The sequence below is a fragment of the Mchenga conophoros genome, linkage group LG9, assembly GCF_057382185.1.
Source record: "Mchenga conophoros isolate Kocher_MC1m ecotype Shallow Benthic linkage group LG9, M_conophoros_male_GT1.1, whole genome shotgun sequence".
Classification (NCBI taxonomy): Eukaryota; Metazoa; Chordata; class Actinopteri; order Cichliformes; family Cichlidae; genus Mchenga; species Mchenga conophoros.
This window is the reverse complement of record NC_140534.1, coordinates 17,149,741-17,169,300: the sequence shown is the minus strand read 5'-3', so window position 1 is coordinate 17,169,300 and position 19,560 is coordinate 17,149,741. Positions and strand designations below refer to the sequence as shown.

Below are 19,560 nucleotides of genomic sequence, written 5' to 3'. Positions count from 1 at the left end.
GGAATTACTTAGCATTTCTCTTTATCTTTCCATATTCAACCCAAAATACTTACTATTTGCTTGAACTAGTCGTTCACAGGGTCACAAAAACACATCCTCATAATGTCACTGCCATGCTTGACTGTTGGGAAAGCATTAATATTGTATGTGATGCTCTGGTTAGCTGGCTGTGTGGTGTCTGGTTTTCATCAGACACACAATTAGGAATTCTAGCTTAATTTCATCAGATTCAAGAATTTTGCTTGTCACAATCAGAAAGTCATTAAGTTCCCAATAGACTGATATGGGTCTTCTCATAAGAAGAGGTTTTAGTGATAGCGTGTGGATGTTCACCACAGAAAGAACTCTTGGATATCTTTTGATTAAATGTCTTCCTGTCCTCTATTAGGACTAAAACTAAGAACCTGTTGGCTGTTTCATATGTCTGCCATTATAAAAACATTAATGCTATCATTGTAGATTGGCACTTTCAGTTACCCTTCCTCAGATCTGTACCTCAAAACAATCCTTTTGTCAGGGTTCCTGGGTGGTTCACCTGGTGTTTTCAGTTCATGTTCAGTTTATGTTCCACATTCATGTCTCCCGTTTCACCGTGCCAGCCCTTTCTCTGTGTCATTAGTTCTACTTCCTGTTTCATTATGTTCAGCTGCGATCTCACCGGTCCCTAATCATCATCATTAGCTAGTGTACACTGAAAAAAATATGTTGTTGGATTTACTTAATTCAATGGTGGACATTTGTTGCACACAGATGTTTTGCTTTGGCAGCAACTTAAACAATTGAGTTAAATTAACACAATTTATTCATGTTCAATAAACCTGTGCAATTTGTGTTGATAAAATGTGACTTAAACATGTTTTGATGAAGTAATTTGAGCTCTTGAAATATTTTAATCCTTCACAATTTTCTCACTTTATCCCAACACCATTCAATAACTTTTACCCAATACTACTTGGTCACTTAAATACTACATGTTATCTTCAAATTACATTTTGCTATTATATTCTAGTATCAAATACACAATTTTCAAATGGAGGCCTTATAACAGATTATATTGTTCTCTTCCAAGATGGTTGCTGGCATCCACCAGTAACCTTTCAAAACAAAATGTCTAATTTCACTGCATTGACAGTAGGTAAAGAATTAAGCTGACATTACTCCTCTACTGAATCTATATAAACCAACAGTTAAATAATGTCAGTTCTTCCGTGTTCTCTGGAATCAATCACAGCAAAGAAATTAGACTCTTTCTTTTGAAAAATGTTGGGAAAGAACAATACAAAACATTCTATTTAAGGCCTCTGACGTCAAGATTCAGTTAAACAACAATTATAACTAAACAATTTGAGGTAATGTTAGTTTCCATTAACATTAAATTAGGTTACTGAATTGGCAAACACCTTCCTATTAACATTACCCATTTTACCCCAATAACTAAAGAAATTAGCACTTGCAGGTCAAAACCTTTATTCAAGAGATGCAAAAATAACATTGATACGGTGAGTGACTGTCAAAAATTACGGCACTGATCATACTGTGACATCTTGGTTCAAAACAGCACACTTAGAAATATTCAACGTTCCTTACTTCAACTGAATGAAACTGAAAATACCATTTCACACGGCCCATATGGGATATTTAGACTGCATAACTGTTCATGCTACATCTCTTCACTAGTAAAAGAAAGAAAAAATACAAAGAGAAATTTAAAAATGCTGCCAAACAGACAGAGAACTTGTACAGAGCAAAAGGAAAAACAAACAACAACAACAACAAAAAAACGGCTCGTCCTCATGGCAGTTGCAGTGTATATAAAAATGAACCCTGCGATCTGTTCCTGGAATTGAGCTTCAAAAATGCAGCAGAACAAGTGTGAGATTTAAATGTCTTCTCACCTAGAGCTGGTCACCTCACATGCATAACAGTGAGCTTCGTTGCAGGAGCAGTTTTGTCTTAGTTGTGAGCTTTTCTTGAGAGCTGAGTTGCTTCCAACTCAATTACCACCCTTTGAATCACCTCAAAAGTGTAGCAGAGTTGTGATGGGTAACTCATATTGAAGGAATAAAAAAGGTCCAAACAGCATGGCTACTGCAAAGGTCACGTTATCCAGATCTTGAAGAACTACTATACCCTCGATGATGATGCCAACGTCAGAAAAGTCATTGCCTGGTGCATCCTCTGGAGACAGATGTTCATTGTGGTTTTCTCAATCTGTGCAGTGGCCTCAGTCAAGTCCTGGTTAAACACAAAACATTTCTTTAAGATTCCTTTTTAAACTCATCTCTTTTGAATCTACCAGTTCTAATGTTAGAGTAATTTAAACCAATGCAAGCAACATAGTAAATAGCTATAGCCAAAGAGTGGCCTGCCATGCTGCCATTCATGGTCTAACAGAGTTTCTAAGAGAGGGTGAAAAACATAATTTCAAATGCTTTACATTAGTTTTTCTTAGAAAGACACCGGCCCATCAGAAATCCAGGTTTTGTCACTCAGAAGATGTTAGAATTTAGACTTTCAGCCCCACAATTTGGTTAGCTGTTGGTCTTTTTTTTTTTCAAACAAAAGCTAATGTAAATATTGGTGGGATTTTCCTTTGTTCACTAGAATGACAAATTTAAAGTTTTTTCACACTGATGTGACCCCTAATACAGGGGTGGGGCCTCAAGGGCCGGCGGCTGAGTTCACTACCAGGCCTCATGTGAACTTCAAATTATTAAAGAGGACTACTGGTCCTAACTGGTCCAATGAGGATCAAGTGGATAACTAAATGCATTTTAAAATGTTGCAAAGCCACAATCTACTCATAAAACACTCACCATGAACTCCTGCACCAAGATGTTGCAATTGTCTTTCACACAGATGCGGAGCACTTTGATGAGACTCCCTTTGAGCATTAATGTCATCCTAAAGTATTATAACAAAGAAAACAGAGATTTGTGAACTTTTCAGTAGCACAGAAGAAAATGATCCCAGACCAAAACTTAAACCAGTCAACATGCAACACCAGCATCTACAAAGCAATATCAAAAGTTCCTGTTTGACATCAACTTTATGGATATATAGTTTCCAGAACATTTATTTTTTTAAAAAGATCAATTTTTCTCAGTGGGCCAGTAAATGCATGACGAAAATTATGGCATCCTTTCGGTGGAATCAGTACTCACAGGTAATAGTTGACTGTTTCAATGGATGCAGCATAAAAATCTTTTACTAACCTAATGCAATACATATACACTTTGTAGTTAAAGAATTTTAAAGTTCTTACTGTCATCATGGCAGCTACATCCTTTAGCTTTGTGCCCTGTTCCCCCGATCACTTTGCAAACACTTTCAGCAGACTGTCAGAGAGAAACTCAGCTCCGTCAGAAACCTGTAAAGGCATGGTTGGGATGCACTGGAATGCTGCATTTTATCTGAAATGACATAAAATTATTTTGAAATAACAGCAGGCACTGTGCTTGGTTAATAATCAGTAATGTTTTGTTGAATAAAAACTGTGTTTCCAGATCTTATGGGATTAAAAAAATCCAAAGATGTTTATTTCTGATTTGCAACCCAAGAACCCACAAGTTACAACCTCATTTTAGTTCAAGTGTGCATTAATGTGAGTCCAGTAATCACCTTTCTGACAATACATACAGGTATAAGTCAAACCTATGGCAGATTTTGGATTTCTCAGTTGTATTAATAGGGTGGTCTATTTGAGTATGCATGCACCTAATAATTATAAAAAACCTATTATAATTAAGTTACAGAAACCTTAAGCGAAAATAGAATATACTTTCTTACCATAACACCTTGAACCCACAATCCATCAGCTGACTCCTGGTGAAATGCAGAATAGATGTGGTCTCTCAATGTGCATCAACAAAAACAAAAACAAAAGGACAGCAGGTGAGGGCAGGAGGGGTAGGGATGTAAGCTAGCATAATACCGCTGACGATATTAGCTAAAGCTGTTCAATGTCCAAAATCTCACTAACACCACGGTGCAGTAAATACACAATGTAACTGAAGAGTCAGTTGACAAATCTATTCACACAGAAAACCAAATTATGTTATGAGTGCCTCGTAATTAGGTTTAATGTGATATTACGGCTCTTGTGCCAAAGACAAATTCAAATGAAAAAGCGCCAATTCTTTGATAACAGATAAAACAGCAAATAAGCTAACGGCTCTTTTTTAGCATGTTACATGGCGGCACTTTAGACGTTTAACTACATTTGGCTGAAATATGGTAAATATTAATTCAAAAAATCAAGACATACCAAAAAACGTAGAGTTGGCTGCTCGACTTGACTGAGATGGATGCATTTTTTAAACCACGATCCAAAGCCCGCGAGATGAAATCACGCGTGGTTTCACGAGATTTAACGTTGCTATCTTATTGACTTACTTCACCTGAACATGATATAAACAATTTAATACACCCTTTCTGCATATCATGTAGTTTTTACACTATATAGTTACATTTATCTTTAAAACATGAGGCAATTGTGTTAAATACATGCAAGATGCTTACATAAATCCAAGAGATGGCCAGTCCCTTTTTTTCAGTGTACTTAACCCCTCAGTTTCTCTCTGTTCAGTGTCATTCATTGATGTTGATGTTGTCTACTCTGTGCGTGTGTTCAGTTCAGCCAGTCATCTTATGTTTAGCCGATCATCTCGTCATAATAAACACCAGCCTTCACCTACCTGTGAGTCCAGCGTTTGGGTCCTCCTTTCCTCGCATCCACAAAAGACACAAGCCCTGACACCTTTGTTGCCGGTCTGTGAGTAATTCTTTTGACTACATGTCATTATTTTGCTCTACTATATAAGATCCCCTGGAAAACTTTATATAGGCAAAAACTGGCATTTTGGGTCTGTGTCAATTACTTCTGTACAATAAATTTAATTATGCATAGGTGAACTCCAATCAAGCTGAAGAAGCATCTCAAGGACCTGTTAAGGTTCGAATTTGAGGAAAAGACAAACGACTGCATGGTCTCAGTAGATGTCAGAATAGTGATTTTTATTATACATATGTACATATGGGGAAGATGAGCATCACAAGCCTTTTAGAGCCGATCTCCCCCGAACAAGCATCTCACAAGGCTTTTATTACAATGATGACGTCAAGTCCCATGATAAGTATCAGTCAGTTCTCAGATCTCAGGAAGTTCCCCTCACTCCACAAGTTCTCCTTATAAGGCCTCCAGATGTTTCCACTCAGCCCAGCACTCAGAGAAAACCAGTGTGTGGTGTGTATATCTATTCGTGTCTATTGTGAAAGTATATCTATCAGAAAACTGTCCTCAGACAACCCTCCTATTCTTACTAAGTGTGTGTGTACACATGCATGTGTTATATAAGAGCGTGCATGTACTTTCAAGGCCTGTGTACGTGCAGAACTGAACATAGAACCAAGGCAGGGTCCAGCAAGACCCACAGGCTTCTGAGTGATTACAGAACTGTGAAACAGCTTTAAGCAAATAACATGAATAGTACCGAACAACAATAGACTGATTAAAGTACTGATAATCTGTGTAGATTAATGTTAACATAGATATGGTTCAAAGATTATTCTGTCAACTGGTTCAACAATGGTAAATGATTAATGATTGATACTTCTGATTATAACTGTGATCATAAGAATACAAAATAAAATATCTCCTGGTCACAGACCATTGACAGTAGGAGGCACCAGAGTGCAACTGAGAGTGTCTTAACCCAAGGGTCTGAATATTTATGAAAATAGCCAATTTACTTTTGTGTTAATACATTTACAAGACTCTCCATTTCTTCTTATTCATTATTTTTAGACAGATAACAAAAAAAGGAGCATGAACTGAATTTATTTAATAAGTAAATTCCGCCTAGCAAAAAACAAACATTTCCGGATTCAGAAGTTGCTTGTTGTTTGTTACTTTGAGTCTTATTAATCTGTCATGCTGTCCCAAGTTTTATCAGCTGGGGTGGGTCACAACAAATCTATAGTCAATTAATGAGCATAATTGGAATATGCTATCTGCTCCTGGTGTTTGTGGCAATTAATGACCCATTAATCAAAACATATTTGACCTTGATTTTTCTTTATGTGGCCCTAAGCAGGTGTTCATGGCCTTGTGTGAACATCTGTTTTTCTCTGTTTTCTCTGTATTATAGCAGGTCTTTACCATGAAATGTAAAGTGCCTTGAGGCAACTGTTGTTGTGATTTGTATGCTATATAATTAAACTGAACTGAGTTATTTTTTACATATAAACATAACATCTCATATGAAAAGAGGATTGCATCTCACATGTTGTAGGTATTTTTTGGTTATGTTCTTCCTACTTATTCAATGTGGGTAATTTAATACTTAATTATTCATTCAAAATAATTGTTTAGGTGGAGCTTTATAGGTTTTTTAAGTAATCATAGAATAATCAAAAACCACCATCGGAAACCCATAAGACAAAGACACACAGTGCATGCTGCCTGCACTAAGTATGCATTGTATTTTATAACTTGAAGGTGAATAGATGGAAAAACTGTAACACTGTTACAAGTCTTTCATATTATTCTATAAAAAAAATTCCCAATGTTGTGCTCCATGCCAAAACATACTGTATCATATGTAAACATTCATCATTCATCAAGATATATACAGGTGGGGAGCTAGAGATGGAGAACACAGATGTGTATGTGAATGTATGTTGGGTTCAGATTAGATGGAACAGCTATGTTATAGACATGGTTTGGTTACAGGAAAGTCAAAGCCATCAGGGAAGTGGTTGGGGAAAAATAATAAGGGAGAAAATGCTGAGTAATATCAAGTAAGGTTGGTCAAATCGAAATTATATACAGCCTCAAGAGAATGAAAAAGAGCAGAGAGAGAAAAAACAGCGGGTAGAGTTCAGAGAGGCAGGTAAGAAAAAAAAGCTGATTTTTTTTTTTTTGAGTGCCAGACCTTTTCACAAGCAGCCAGTGTGCAGATGTTACAATATACAAAAGGTCCCAGTCGCCAATGATCTCGAACAGCTTGAGTATGGCTGCCGTAGCTCTCCATGGAGTGGTCAGGTGGGCGAGAGACAGATATAATAAGAGGGGCTATTGTGTTTGGATGGGGCTGCGGTGAGCCAGGGCACTAAAGGTCTAATGAGGCATCGTGTTCCTACAATCACACATAAATACAATACAATGTGGCCACCTGATCACCACAGTTCCACGTCCAGCAGAAATTGGACAGCCTGTTGGAAATAATGGAGTGTGAAAACCTCTGCCCCAGAGATAAATAACAATTTAAAAAGAGATAACTTAATAGTACAAAAAAGACAGGTATAAATACTAGGTATAGTTTCTATCGGTCTGAGTTAAATCTGCATGTCATCACCTTACTGCACCATTTTTGGCAAACCATTTTCATATGTATTAGCCCTTTTACACCAGGGGCATGCAGTGATTTTTACAGAAAGGTGATTTGTGATATGTGATATGTGCTCTAATGAATGATCTTAGTAAATAAATTGTATATATGTCTTGCATTCAGTATTGGGGGTAACGGAATACATGTTATGTATTTAAAATACAAAATATGAGAAACTGTATTCTGTTACAGTTACCCTTTAAAAAGGTGGTATTCAGAATACAGTTACTTTTGTTTAAATAAATGGATTGCATGGCGGTATTTTCCTGCTTCATAAGGCTATGAACTCTATATTTTTGGTAATTACAAGCTAGAGCTGGGCGATATAAGATTTTTTCATATCACGATATGTTTTTTTCATTTCAGGCGATAACGATATAAGCCAAATAACTATATTTGTAAGATTTAAATGTGCCGTTGCTCACAAGTAAAATGTGAAATAATCAGCAGCTTGTTTTTATTTAAATATTTATTTCCCATAATAAGTTCAACAGGGTAGATGTACTTAAGGAACATGAGACTTTTTCAGATAAATAAAGGCAAATATTGCAAACTACACAAAAGGCAGCCACTAAAGCGTTTAAGTTTCAAAATAGAACAAACGAAACAGACTAAATTGTCAATTCCACTTAGAAACAAAATATTAATTCTAAAAATAAATCTTAGTTTGTTTTACAGAAGAACAGACAAAACTGACTAACTTTTGTCAATATCAAATAAACTGAGAACTAAAAGGAAATTCTCAATCTCTCCTTGTTGCATAGCTTAGCTTTTCAAACAGTATTAACAGTTACTTTAGTCTGACAAAAGCCGAATGACGAATTAGCGCTTCCAGTCAGAGACTGAGGCTACGTCCACACGTATTTTTGAAAACGGAGATTTTCCGTTTTCGTTTTAAAAAATAATCCCGTCCACACATAAAGGGAGAAATGAAGGAAAACGCTGCTATGAACATGCCAAAGCAGCAGGTGGAGCTAGATTCCTAACCGTGCAGAAATGTTGGCCAATCAGAAGTCTAGAAGCCTCGGTGGGAAAAAGTAAACAAAGCTGGGGCATAGAAGCAGAACCGAGTCGTATGTGTGGAGGGACAGTAACTGTGTGTATATGTAAGCATTTAAACACTGCAGAGAGTAGAATTAACAGTAACAGTATTGTAGAAATTCATTTCACCGAAACAATAATGTGGCGCACAGTGTGACGTCAAAAAATGCGCACACCTTTGACGCTGCGTTTTCTCCGTTTTTCTAGTCCACACGCAAATGCAAAGACGGAGTTTTTAAAAATCTTCGTTTTCAGTGACCAAAAACGCCGTTTACGTGTGGACGAAATGTGCAAACGCATAGAAAAATCTGCGTTTTCAAAAATACCCGGGTACGTGTGGACGTACGCATGCACCAGTTTATTGTATTTCCAGACTTGCTTTCGGCACAATTTACAGTGCACGCTACTCTGTTTTTTGTCAGACTTGAAATAGCCGAAATACCTTCACACTACGGAACTTTTATGGCTCTTCCGTTCGACAATCTCTCCGGCATTGGAACCATCATCTGTTTTCTCTTCGGTAACCTTCGGTCACGCTCGGTTGATTTTTCTAGTCGGCACACTCATTTCCTCCATTACCCGGGCGGCACGGTTGCTGGCTGCTTCCCAAACAAATACACATGTGCGGCTTGGCACTTGTGCTGTACGTAACAAGTCACGTGACGTGACGCTGCGGCTGTGATTGGTTCGGCTCTGCGCTACTTAACTTGGATTGGCTGTTCTTTTTTTTTTTTTTAAGACGACAAGAGCGGCGAGGTCTTTAGTTTAATTTTTCTATCGAGAAAAAGTTATGTCGCGATACATATCATTATCGTTCTATCGCCCAGCTCTATTACAAGCCATTGGAAACCCAAACAAAACACACCCACCATTTGACCTTAGAATTGAAGAAGCTTCTCGGATGAGAGGTGAAACGCCTTCAAGTAACTTAAAGAAGTCCAGACACTATTACTGAAGGTTACTCGCCATACCAATACCAACTAGATTTTTCAATCTTAATATAAAAAGAGTAACAGTAGGGTGGACATTAGGTAAGGCTGCACTTTTTTCAGCGATTTGACTACGAAGACCTGGATGACTGAGAACCTTCACAGACTTCAGTAACAGTAATAAATCACATAGCAATAGTACATTCATGTAGTTGTAAAAAGCATGACAATATATTAAGTATTCAGAATACGTTACTCTCGTTGAGTAACGTAATAGAACACGTTACAAAATACATTTTGGGGCATGTATTCTGTAATCTGTAGTGGAATACATTTTAAAAGTAACCTTCCCAACACTGTTTAGATGTTAGGCTATTCCTTCTCTAACTTTGGTAATTCTACTCATTGCCGGAAACCCAAACAAAACATGCAATAAGAAGCTCTAATATAAGTGTCCTGTTAATGTTGGTGGCGTCAGTTACACAATGGACCCGCAGCCAACACAACAGAGCCAGCAATGCACAGGCAGGAATGCATTTCTTACTTGAAAATTCTGACACCACTTCACATTTAAAGAAGAAAGGGACGGGTGAAATCTGACCGTGCAATGCAAGCTCTGCAACCAAGCTTCTCTCAGTGTCAAACAACTTCACCTCCAACCTAAAGAAACATCTGTTCTTTTTTAGTTCTTTTTCTACATTTTTACATTTTAAATCCACTAATTATGCTATATAAACTTTTTTTTTAAAAATTTTACTAATATTTATCAAACATTTTTCTATAATTCTTATTTTTTGTTTTTTCCATTAATTGTACTTCTTATATTATCTTCTTTCCATTTCTTATAAACAGAAGTTCTATTCTAATTCTGTTTTAGTATATAACCAGGTAAAAAGAGCTGTGCTGTCTCTGATGTAAAGGTGTTTCTGATTTATCCAATATATGCTTTACTCAATTTTGAATGTAGTTCATAGACTGCTTTCAGAACTGCACATGATTATTTGCAGCTAGCAAAATCTAACAGTCTGCAGTCTTTGAACTAACCTCAGCTAACGCCGGCTAACAATGTTAGCTCGGTGGCAAGTAGCCTTCAGTAATAGTAATAAATCACACAGCAATAGTAAATCGATGATACTGAAGTAGCACATAACCCAGGTAGCTACCACAACTAAAACAAGGTAGTTGCACTAGGCTAACATTAGTTTTTAACAAAGACATACGTGTTTCAGTCTGGATATGCATAGGAAATATAAGTTTTCATACAATTATGCATTTCATGTGTGTTTTAACAGTGATGCAGGTCGTTGTAGGTAGGCAATCTGTGAACAGTCACCATAACTGAAGCAAGGCTCTACAAACATGCTTCTATTATGGGTTTTTGGGGGTTTTAAGTTTGCAAAAATGAAATGTTCTCACCACTCAAATAAAGATGTGACATTCCAACAGAACAGAGCAGGCGAATAAGAATGGCAGATGGCCCTCATGGCATCAGACAAACAAAGGAGAAGGCCAGCCAAAAGTTGTGCACCACCACCAAACTACACAGACAAAAAAAATGGTCAATTTGAATTTGCAAAACCACCACTGTGCAGGAATCCAGTCATTTGCTAACTGTATGGTAAATGTATAAAAACAGATAAATTATATAAAATAAGGAAGCGGTGTTAAACTAATTTATTCATGTTAAATTCCATCTTGAATTTTTTTCCCCCCATTTCCACATCGCTGTAACAGGCTCGACTTTCTCAAAAAAAAAAAAAAAATATGTGTATGCAGTGTCTGAAGTGTGAGGCACATACCTCAGATTCTTTCAAGAGTACGAGTTTATGTGTCGGAAAAGCTTTACACAAGTTTACTGTCTGTAAATTATCACCCCCTGCATGGTTTGGTGTTGTTTTTGCTTTGGTCTGCTTTCTTAGTTTCTATGGTTTAGATTCTGCTTCACTTCAATTTTATTTATATAGCACCAAATCACAACAACAGTTGTTGTTATATTGTAAGTTAAAGACCCTACAGACAGACAAAACAGAGAAAACCCCAACAATCACAATGATCCCCAACTGTTTTGTTTAGAGTGGGAAGGTTAGGGTGAGGGGAGAAAGTTAGGACAAAGAGACGCTTTACTCAAATATAATTTAAGTTTAAATATAGTAAATTTCAAATGTAATATTAAGCAATTTACTTTTGCATATGTAAGAAGTGATGTCATACCATCTGCTACTAGAAATCATATGTGATAAAGCCCAAATTTCCAGCTCAAAACTCCACCTACAAGAACTGTTTCATCGAACTTTTCAAGTGTGTTGTTTGACATTTTAGAATCCCAAGGTGTCTGAAATGCAGTCTAACTAGGAATATGGTATGTGCTGTACCTTGATTTTTATTGACAGTTTCAAGTCAAGCAGCACAGAGAAAGAAAAGAGGTAGGTGATCTGTCACATAAGTATATACACAGCTATAGAGCTCTATACTGTGAAGCACATCTAAAATGTTTCTGCAGTGCTGTTTTTGTTTCTTCTTGGTTCATTTGTTTCTCTTATGTGTTCACCCAAGCAAACATACAGTATAGTTGTCAGTGCTGAACACCAGCTGTGAAATGTGGATGTTATTCACCAAGCACAGATGGCGAGGCAAAGACTGCTACCAGTCTTACTTAATAAATGTTGGCATTACTAATGAGTCAGTTCCTCATATTTTCATCCAAATAGAAGTGTGTCAGTATTCCAAAGAAATACTTTTTTGTTGCATGTCAATACTTGAGTTCAGTCGGATAAAGGCAAATAAACACACACACACACACACACACACACACACACACACACCCCAAGTTGGGAATCATGAAATATCCACCAATGACAACAATAGATCAAGATGTTTTTCACAAGGCATTTTATCGTCTTCAGTTTGGCTTCTAGTAACAAAGCAGCAGTAGCAACCACTTAGAGTCCCTCTACTGTCCTGGGGCCCAAAGGATGGACAGACCTTTACCTTTACATACAGTTCATATTTCACAATATATTCCAAATCAATTTTGACCTGGGCCATGAATTCTGTCTATAATAAATCTTGACAGATATAGTTATGGGGGACAGTATGTCTCCTAACTATAAAAAATAAACCGAACCAGAAAAAATAAACCAAAATAAAATATTATGCTACTGTTTAATGTACTTTTTAAAACATTGCTGGCATCTTATTTAAAATGTGTTACAGGAGACAAAACATAACATCTGTTTCAAACACATTGATTAGATTGTGCTTATATTTTTGAAAAACAGATTTTATTTCAGTTGATTTGGTATGTTAGAAAAAGCAGATATAGATTCAAGGTAATTTGATTAAATAAACATTTAGGATATTATTCTTCAAACATTGATCATTTTTTAACATTTAAAATCATTTAATCCTACATAACACGTTTCTAAATATAACATTTTTTATGACTTTGTAAATTAAAGAAAACTTTAAAATGAAATTTGAAGATATAATTACAGGTCTTAAAAATAAATATGTCTATTTCTGTCAGCTTTAAATTCTACAGAGCCCTGCAAGACACATGGGAGAAAAAAAAAGTACGATGATCTTTTGAGAGATCTCGCAAAAATTCTTGTTGACTCACATTTTCATCTTTTGTTTTTAAATCATGCTTATATACAGATTTAGATCAATATAAAGTGTCAGAAGGTTGTAGAGATTTGCATTGTGACAGTTTCAGATAGATCAGATAAACCAAACCTGGCAGCTCGTTCCAACTGAAAAAAGGAAAAGGAGGCATCAGGAAATGCTTTGCATAGGCATGCAAGAAAAATGATCCTATCCTGATGCATTATTAATTCTGTTCATCTTATCAACCATATGCAAAATGATAAAACATTTAAAAGGCTTACATGTTTAAAGTAAATAAAATATTTGTTTTTAAATCCCATTAAATATTATTTCCTGTTACTTGATATAGGCATGTCTTTTGCTACAGCATAAAGAGGCATTTTCTGCTATTTTAATGGGTCAGTTAGCTTGCAAGTTGTGTTACAGTGACACACACACACAAGGAAACTATTGGGGGCTCCCCATGAGTTCGCAGTGGTGGTTCGACAAATATGAGGGTAGACATCTCTTTTTGTGAGATGGTGACCAGGCTATTATCCTTTAACGTTTTGATGAGCGTTGAAGTATTTCACCTCCCTTCCTTCCCTCCCCATCTCCAGCTGCCTCCCTCTTCCCGCTCCTCCACAACCACCCACACATGCAGGACTTTGGAGTAGGGGTATGTCACCAGGGCGCAGAGGAGACTACCCCCCCCCCCCCCCCGTCCCCTTCTGGCTGCCTCTGCCTCAATTTTATCCCACAACTTAGACATTCACATTACTCACACTCTCATTACACATACATATAGGATCTTGGGGGTGGGCACGATACACGGAATCCAAAGTACCATCAGGATGTACACCTCACCCCTGGCGTCGTTGCCCACCTCTCAATTTTAAATACACGTAGACATTGAGGGCTAGCAGGAGGGACCATGCGCTTACCTGCTGCTCCTTGGCAGGTAGCTCCATGCCCTCCTGGGTTTTAAATGCACCTTAGAACACACATGCATCAACACTACAATGAGCGGGTGGAGGGAGGTTTGGATTCTTCTCTCACCCCCATTCTCTGCGGCCTGCTGGAGCGGGGGGGCTAGAAGGAGGAGTTGGCCGTCCGACTGCGGTCTGGAGTGTGGGGCCTCCCTGCTGCTGCGGAGTCGGGGCGGTCTGCCTCCCCACCACCTGGGTCTGGGTGCAGTTCCCCCCTCCAGGGGCAAGGGTACCTAGACCCGGTTTGTAGAGTATGCTTGGGGAGTGTGATCGTGTGTACAGCGTCTCTTTATGTCTGTCTCCACGTTGGTTGAGTGTGGAGTAAGTGCATATGAGAGCATGAGGGTGGGAATGGATGTTTGTATCTGTGTGCGCCTGTATGTCTGTGTCTATATGTCAGGTTGGGTGTCAGGCGCCACCTCTCTGGGGACATCTCAGGCCCTCCAAGGTTTGGAGGCCTATCTCCCCCTACCACCACTTCCCCTGCCAGTGGCGGACTCCCTCAGACATCGGTGCGTTGGTGGTTCTTTGTGTCTGGGGATGGGCGTCCAGGTACACACCGGCTCACTCCTTGGTGGCCGCTTATCGGGGCCTGGAGCCTGGGGCTCGCTCGGGCCACTTCGGAGGTGGGGTGCCCCCGGCCTGTCGGCCTGGGGCTCGGTCACTCAGGCACGGCTGGCTGCCGGTGGAGCTCACGGGCGCGTCACTGCAACCCCCCTGGCTTCTGCTCCGCAGCTGCTGAGTGAGCCCTCATCTGGGACTCTCCTCAGCTCTTTCTGGGACAGTGGCGCGGCTGCCCCTCTGTTGGTCTTCCTTGGTCTCTTGTGTTCTGGGGGCCTCTGGATGTCTGGAGTTTTGATCTCCTCCATACCTGCTTCATGCCCTGGAGGATGGGGCTGTGGCCCCCCCACACCCTCTAGCAGATCATTACATGAAGGAACCTTTTAAAAAAACAAGCGCGTCCATGCTCACAGGTGTACACACGGGTGATCACACCCACAAACTACACCCTTTTTGGCTCCTACCTCAAAGCACACTGTGTTCTGTTGATCTTATGTGCTGCACAATAATGTTTAATATTTAGTATTTACTGTCATATTCCCATATATCATTGTGATGTTGTTTATTCTATTACTCTTGTTCTCTTCTGCTTGTTTTCTTTTTTCTTTCTCAGCAGGTGATCCAGGTGATTGATATATGCATTTTTTTTTCTCTGCCCGTTCTGTTGGTTTTTGTCTTTTTCCCTTCTCCCCCGTCCCTCTTCTCAGCTGTTTCTCTTTCCCTCTTTCTTTCTCCCCTTCTTTCCCCCAGTCAAGTCTGTCCCGTATTCAGTAAGTGAAAATAAAATAAACAATAAAAGGTGAATCAAATGGACCATTACGGCAAGGCTGGGATGGTCAATTTGGTAAAGTAAATCCGTTGGGCATCTTTCTTTGCCTTTAGACAACAATTCTGATGGCAAAAGAGCCAAACGGGACAGGCAAAAATAAATAAATAAATAAAAAACAAAGTATTTCACCTGACTTTCAAAGAAAGTTATGCAATATAAGGGTCAGATTTAAGGACATTTGCAAAAGTTAGCACTGATTTGGGGCCCCGAGGTTCATCCCACAGTCAGTGTTGGCATCACAGTGTATATCCGAACTTATTGGATGGTGTAGCTGTTACAGCTCTGTGCATGGCAGTGAAGTTCTTCATCAACAAACTAGGAAAGTTGAAAGTACAGTATTGCTCAAATCATCATTTCTTATGATACTAGTTTACATTTTCTAATTATCTTGAGTAGAACCAAGAAGTCAAGCACATAATATAAAAACATTGAAGTACCAATTGGGATTTGCAACTGTGTTTCATTTTACTTTCAGCTTCTCCACCTTTAGCCCTATTTTCCCTCAATGCTGAATGGACCAACACCCCAGTCCTGTGAGCCAGTAAGATTCCAGCACTTGTCACAGCAGGTACTTTAAAAGGGCTGCCAATTTTTCATTCACATCAACTTTGCAGCATCAGTGTTGTGTTGTTTGTGTATGTTTAACCTAGAAGATACTTATAGATAGTAGTAGTTTTATAGTTTGTATTTGACAACCTTTGTTCCTGCCTCTGGGACAGAAACAAGCATACATAAAGGGAAAACCTCTGTTTTCTTTTTATATATGCCTGGATTTTAGTTCTTTAACCCATTCTGAGTCTGAACTATGAATTAATTTAAGGTTTAAGGATTAGGGCCACGGCATTCTTTTTACTTTTGGTTAGTTAGAAAATGTAATTATGAAGCACATCGGCAATTTTCTTTTCTCTTCACAGGATTAGTTAATGTCTCTAAGTAGCACTTAGCTTATGTATTTTTAGTTTTTAGTTTTTCTCTTTTCCTCCTATGCCATTGCCAATTCTGAAAATTTACCCATTGAAACCTTTAGATGTTGGCTCAACCTTATCCATTTGACTCAGTCTGGCAAAGGCTGACTGTGTAGAGAATGAATAAAGGACCCAAGTGCAGACAAAAAAACAGAACGTGGAACACAACTTGAATGAATTAGTAAACAGCCGTTTATTATGGCTGATAACAGTAGTTCAAAAATATGGCAAGGTGAACACTAAACTAAAACCTGAACTGAGAAACACTAAACTGTGTTACTATGACGAAGACATGAACATGATTCAGGGCAGGTATAAGTGGGAACCTATGAAGGACAAGACCTGAGCTGAGCCTGAGCTGAATCTGACAAGATATGGACAAAGAAACGCAAACAACCTGACACTTAACAAAGGAATACAGAGGAGTTAAATACACACAAGAGCTGATCAGGGGAAGTGGAAACACCTGGGGACACAACTGACTCAAATGAACATAACGATATCACAGGGGAAGAGTAAAACTAAACACACTGAACAAAGAAACAAGACTTTCAAAATAACACTGGAAACAATGAGACATAGACATGACACACAAGCTTGGAAAAACATGAAACATGCAGACAAGAAATACATAACAGGTGACACAGAACACTTATGTGAGAAGAATTCTACATCATCTTCAAAATATAACAAGAGATCAAAAAGAACTGAAAATGCAGGGCCACAGACCCAGTCCCTGACAGATAGTTGGGGTGGTAACATGCTATTGCAAAGGATAAAGCCTCTTATTTTCTTTGACAATCATTCATTAGTTGGTATCCTGTTTAAAATGACTCAACTTTTTTTTCAATATTCAATATGGGGTCCTCATGCAATATAGAGACAAAATGAAACATCAGTTCGAAATAGATACATTTTATTATGCTTCTTCTGTGTAATTGACAGATGTATTTCAGCTGTAAAAGTGTAGATGAAGCCCTCCATAAAATGAGATGGTTTATTAGCCACCTTTTTTAGCGGTTACATTAAGCATCAATTAAGTTTTTGTTTGTTTGTTTGTTTGTTTTGTTGGTTTTTTTTTTTTCTTTTTGGATGAAGGCTACCCATTTGAAAGAGGTTCTCCCTAAATGCTACATCAAAATAGCTCAATCATATTTTCAGACTTTGAAATGATATTTCATTTTTTGCAAATATTCAAACCCATTCCGTTTCAATTTGTCTGTCTTTGATCTGTTAGCAGAGCTGAATGCACTGCCTCAGTGCATTTGATGCTGCTCAATGAGAGATTAGTGTCTCAGACATGTAGGATGGTGATGGATATGAGGCCTTCATCCTTGGGTAAAGGTACCTTATCATGCAGCAGCGGAAATATCTTAGCTTCCTAATGAAGTAATCAGACCAGGCAAGATGTTTATCAGTCCAGTAATCACACACTTTGAAATTCACTGAAAGACAGCCAGATGTATTACACGACACAACCAAGCATATCAACAGTAATTTACTTTTTCCATCAGATTTTATCCCAGGTTGTCAGCATTCTTGTTCTTATAGCTCTGATTTCGATATATGTTTGGTTTTAGGGGAATCATCGAGTCAGTTTGCATAGTTTTTTTTAGTTTCGTCACCAGAGCATTTGCACTTCACCACGCTGTTTCCTGCAGCTGTAGCATATGATTTTCATCAGTTTTCCTAAAAGTTCACACTAGCATTTGGGTGTACTGGCAGCCTAGCCTCATAAATAGTCCCAATCCCCAATGTCCTTCAGGGTCCTCCCCAGGCAAGGTAGAGATTAAAACTGGGTTAGATATGTAGCTTGTAATATTTTGTGTTGTGCTGCAGTATGTTTTCCGCTACATTACAATACTTGTACTTTACTGTCCTGTAACATTTTAGTTTTACCATAAGCTTGAAAAAGGCTGCCCTCTATGATCATTAAGTATCATATTAAAGCCTACTAAGCCACCCCCCAGGTGTAACGACAGTGAGCAACTGTGTCTTTAATTATTGAATTTGCTCGATGACCAGACACAAGCCTGTATTATATTTATACATGATATTTCGAAAGAAAATGAGGCGAGTTCACTCTGACTGCTGGAGAGTGAATCTTATTATGGCTGCAGATTTGGCTCAGCATTAACACTGTTGCCGAACAGCAAGAAGCCCCTTCGGTTCATGGTTATTTTTCATCATTGACGGGAGGACTCTTATGGTTAACTGCCAGAAGATTATAACACGACTAACAGAATAATTATTCACATAGTTTCACAGCAATTTGCAGTACATTGCTTGGGAATGAAGAAGTTAGAAGCAAGGTAATGCAAACTTTACTAATGGGTAACAAAAAGCTTTTTAAAATAAATGCTTGCTGTGTTCTTTAGGGGCTGCTGTAGGAAACGACCCCAGACTCTGTCATTTACCTTACTGGGTTGTTTTTATGGGATTTAATTATGTCAGTTATAACCAAAACATAGCACACCAAAAACATTGGTTTGTGGCAACTACAACATTTATCCTGCACAATACTTGGAAAGAAACAGAAGATAGTGTAAGGACTTTTTTTCTGGCAAACTTTACTGTTTGTAATAAACATAGGAAAAAAGCTTGCATACTTTGTCATGAGATATCTTTTTGAAAGACTGAAAAGTTAAATGCTCACATTTAAGGAGAAAACTATATAGAACAATAGAGAGTAGTATGAAAAAGTGTTTGTCTCCTTCACAATTTCCATTTTTTTGTATACTTGTCGCACTTAAATGTTACAAATCATCAAAAAATGTAAATATTAGACAAAGATAACACAAGTAAACACAAAATGCAGTTTCTAAATGAAGGTGTTTATTATCAAGCGGGGATCCAACCCTGCATTGGCCTGTGTAAAACAGCAGTTGCCCCCTAAACCTAACAACTTATTGGGCTACCATTAGGAGCAACAACTGGAATCAAGTGTTTGCAATAACTGGGAATGAGTCTTTTGCAGCGCTGTGGGGGAATTATGGAATCTATGCAGAATTGTTGTAACTGAGCCACATCAGAGGGTTTTCGAGCATGAACAGCCTTTTTAAGGTCATGTCACAGCATCTTAATTGGATTCAGGTCAGGACTTTGACTAGCCCACTCCAAAGTCTTCATATTGAATTTCTCAAGCCATTCGGTGTGCTTCAGCTTGACAGCACAATCAGATGGCCGGACATTCTCCTTGGAGAAGTTTTGATAGACGGCAGAATTTATTGTTCCACAATATGCTGTGTTACTTTTATGCTAGATGTTATG

The 19,560-nt window shown here is 38.3% G+C and overlaps 1 long non-coding RNA gene across 3 annotated transcripts in view; it reads right to left on the bottom strand.

Annotated features, from left to right (window-relative positions):
- Positions 1 to 1,189: 1,189 nt before the first annotated feature.
- Positions 1,190 to 19,560, bottom strand: part of LOC146567098 (uncharacterized) — a 274,156-nt gene continuing 255,785 nt past the window's right edge. Inside the window, exons 1-6 of one of the 3 annotated variants that reach the window (XR_014893873.1) lie at positions 4,522 to 4,560; positions 4,268 to 4,400; positions 3,790 to 3,825; positions 3,266 to 3,413; positions 2,817 to 2,904; positions 1,190 to 2,235 (exon numbers count right to left, since the gene is read on the bottom strand). This is a non-coding gene — a long non-coding RNA (uncharacterized LOC146567098). Of the gene's footprint in view, positions 2,236 to 2,816; positions 2,905 to 3,265; positions 3,414 to 3,789; positions 3,826 to 4,267; positions 4,561 to 19,560 lie in introns of those variants that run through there. The other 2 variants (XR_014893872.1, XR_014893874.1) reach the window with 2 other exon arrangements.